At 34.3% G+C, this 3,733-nt stretch overlaps 1 long non-coding RNA gene across 2 annotated transcripts in view; it reads left to right on the top strand.

Annotated features, from left to right (window-relative positions):
- LOC137622221 (uncharacterized) overlaps positions 1-1,427 on the top strand; it is a 9,337-nt gene extending 7,910 nt beyond the window's left edge. Inside the window, exons 13-16 of one of the 2 annotated variants that reach the window (XR_011040388.1) lie at positions 137-176; positions 352-399; positions 665-722; positions 1,108-1,427. This is a non-coding gene — a long non-coding RNA (uncharacterized lncRNA). The remainder of the gene's footprint in view (positions 1-136; positions 177-351; positions 400-664; positions 723-1,107) is intronic. The other variant, XR_011040387.1, reaches the window with a different exon arrangement.
- The last annotated feature ends 2,306 nt before the right edge of the window (positions 1,428-3,733 follow it).

Raw genomic sequence — 3,733 nt, 5'->3', positions numbered from 1 at the left:
GAAATTTGATCTGATGATACTATACCTAGTTGATACGAAAATGAAATTTTTTCTACGCAAGTCGCTGATATTAGAATATGACTGGGTTTATTAGTGGCCATTTATATTTGTTACTAATTAGTATATCCCCTCTTAGGAGTGTGGTTCGAGATCAACGGGTAGTTTCTTAGCTCAAGGTAATTTTCATTTTTTTTTTTTTCCACATACTGTTATTTATGACCTGATGACAACATTTCTAATTGATACGAAAATGAAATTTTTTCTACGCAAGTCTCTGATATTAGATTGATTAATTTTATTATTAGCCATGTAATTTTGTTACTAATGAATATTTTTCCTGTTTTCCTCTAGGATTGTTGAGAGATCGACTGCACAGGTGAAGATTTTTCAGTCTTTCAGGTAAACTAGTAGTTACACTACTGTAAAGTAGTAGATAAAAAGTTCTAAATGAAAAATTTTTAAGTTATATTTGACCTAGATGTATTTACGAGAGTAATAGCAGTTTTTTTCTTTTTGTTTCCTATTTTAGAAGATTTTTTTTAGTGATGAAATCTTGAAAATTTGATTGATAATGATTACAACCAGCTACTTCTGAGTATGTTTGGAATTTTTGAAATTATTCTTTTATTTATTGTATATTTATTAATTTTTTTTTCTTCTACAGGAAGAAACTGCTTGCTTTAGAGGTAGACTGCACAGTGGAAGGCGTTTCAGTCCTTTAGGTAAAACAAGTTATATTACTGTACTGTTGACGCTTAAAGCGCTTCCAGAAGACTAAAATTACTGCCAGAATTATTCTCACTGCATCTGTAACGATTTGATCACTTTTAGAGAACTAAATTTATTGCCAGATGTTTTCTCAGTAGTGGATAAATAATTATCTAAATGAAAGGTTTTAATAGTTCTTAATTGAAATATTTGATCTAGATATTTTTGTATTTCCTATTCTATCATTAGTTAACACCGTAGAGATAGGTTATAATGATGAAAAACTTTTATAGTTTGATTGATAATGATCACAACCAGCTACTACTGACTGTTAGAAACTTAAATTAATTCATTATTGGTTATATAATTATTTAACAGTGTCATTTGTTTTTTTTACAGATGTCGCTTGTGTCGGACGTCGGTAGAGTGGCTCAGGTAAGGTAGCTAGGACCTCTGTTACGGCCCTTTGATGAAGGAATTATCTAAATGGAAGACAGCCTGTGAATAGTGGTTTTCACACGCCCCTGCTTAATACACGACGCCCACTGGGTGCTTGCGCGAGGGTAGTAACCTCTGCATTCCATACTTTAAATTTTCTTTAGTATATCAGAAAAGTGTAAAGAAGGACCCTTTTCACCGGGCGTCACAGGTATCTCCCCAGAATTAGATTTTTCCTTTGTCAAAATCCCTTTTTTTACAGGAAGAAACTGATTGCTCTAATAAATTAACAAATATATTTGGATTTTACTTGTCCTGATTCAAATATTGTAGTAAAGTTTAGTGAACTATTTTATAAGTATATATTGAAAGTTTAGTCAAGTGTGCTTAACTGAACACCTTTGGTTACCCATCAAAATTTGTTTTAGGGAAATTGGAATTTTATAATTTGTTTCCTTTTACCTTTATTGGCTTGAAAAAGAGATTTTATTTCCATTAGTTAACAATAAAATGAAACAAGTTGGAAGGTTGTCATAAAATGTCAAAATTCCCTTGAATAAAATTTATAACTCATTGGAGTTTGAAAAATGTGTATATTTAAAAAGCTTTCCAAATGATACACAGGGTAAACTTATAGCTGCATAATATAAAACAGCCAGATAATAGTAACTAATCACTTGGATTTACTTAATGCTTCAAATTTGCTGTCTGTAATAAAAGGTATTTGGTTATAGGCTTGTAAGTCATGAAGCTTAATTTGAAATTTTTAACTTGCTACACCTAATGTTGATATTGCCTTCTCCGGAAACCATGTCTTACCGGGCAAAGCCAAAAAGCCAGACTGGCTGGGACGTCCACCCTACCTAACGGGCGAGTCACCCCTATTAAATAGCGTGGTTTGTATTTCAGTTACGGAACAAATGACAATTGTAGATAATTTGTATTTTTCCTAACTATACAGACCTTAGCTATTTAACCAAACTTGCCCACCAGCCCTATCCCCCTTGAAGTCTTACCTCCAAGCAAAGTGAGCTCAAGCACAGGTGTAAGAGGAGGGGGTTTAGCAAGCTACCCACCCCTACCCTCGTTATAAATTAATGGCTCGTCATTTCAGCTACGGCGAAAGTAATACCCCTATTAATAACCTGGTCTAGCTTTAGCAAAATATTGGCTCCAGATTTAGTGAAACTATCTAGAATATATGGTCTCAATACTTTGATACCAAATCGGCTGAATTAAAACTTCATTTACTTGCTGTGTATTAGACTTGCACCTTGATCATCGGCTATTGTGGCGACGCTTGAAGGTATAAATAGTTTGATTTTAAGGTATATTTATAGACCTGATTCCCACTAAAAGTGGAATTTTTATGAAAAATAATCTCAGACTACTGTTTGCATAAATGCTTTTGCCCTATTTCATGAGCTTTTTTCCTTAATTCTTTGAAATCTAGTTTCTTTAATAATACCAACAGGGGAATCTGTTGCCCTGAAGGTAATACAAAGGGGAAAGGGTTGCCCTGAAGGTAATACAAAAGGGAAAGGGCTGGCCTGAAGGTAATACAAAAGGGAAAGGGCTGCCCTGAAGGTAATACAAAGGGGAAAGGGTTGCCCTGAAGGTAATACAAAGGGGAAAGGGTTGCCCTGAAGTTAATACAAAGGGGAAAGGGTTGCCCTGAAGATAATACAAAATTTGGATTCTTTTTGGAAGTTGTAAATAACATTCTATGGATTTTATAGAAGATAAAAGTTTATATCGAGATTTGTTGAATCTTCAGCAAAGTTTCTGTACTTTTGACTTTGTACGGCAACGAAACCCTCGAAACCTACTTACAGTATCTAAAAGACCAGGGTAAGATTAATATCTAAAAGGTTCTCTTATAGTGGTATTCCATTAAAAGTACTAAAACTTCTTTAAAAACAAATGCCAAGCAGCCAGTGTTAGTATTGAAACCCTTATAGATCTGCTACTAAAGAATGCGATCCAAAGCATACGTCGCTTAAGATTTCAAGGGCGCTAGTTCAGCGTGCCAAAGAAAGGCTCGGAAAAACGGAGAGTAATCCTGGACCCGTCTCGTTTAAATACACTACATAGTTGCAAAGGACAAATGCTTGAAAGCTAATTAACCCAGTACAGCAAATAGTAAATTATCTTTTAAACCCTGAACATGCTGTCTTTGCCCTGAGAGAGGTTGATAAATATTGAAACGGTGACCGAATTCCGAACGGGTCTCCATCACCTATTAACACCGTGGTGGTATGGTCTCATTGTTAAAAGCATCATGAATGTTAGAAAAAGTGAAGATTTCCTAATTCTTGCAGGACATGTCCATTAAACTTGTAAAGCAGAAACTGAGAATTCGTTACCTAAAATTTTTAATTGCATATGGTAGTTTTTGTTTTTTCCCCATTGGTGGAACTTCAGCATCGTGGTATTTCAACTTTTTTTTTAGCTTAGCCTAAAGCTTGAAAAAAAAAAAAAGAATAAAGTAAATGAAAAAAAATTCTCTCAATTTCAGAAGTTTTAACCATGCCTACAGGTATAAGCATTCTACCCTTTGCACCACACACTTAGTGCTTATAGATGA

Source organism: Palaemon carinicauda, chromosome 29, assembly GCF_036898095.1.
Source record: "Palaemon carinicauda isolate YSFRI2023 chromosome 29, ASM3689809v2, whole genome shotgun sequence".
Taxonomy (NCBI): domain Eukaryota; kingdom Metazoa; phylum Arthropoda; class Malacostraca; order Decapoda; family Palaemonidae; genus Palaemon; species Palaemon carinicauda.
Note: the sequence above shows the minus strand (reverse complement) of the source record. Positions and strands in the feature narration are given on the sequence as shown.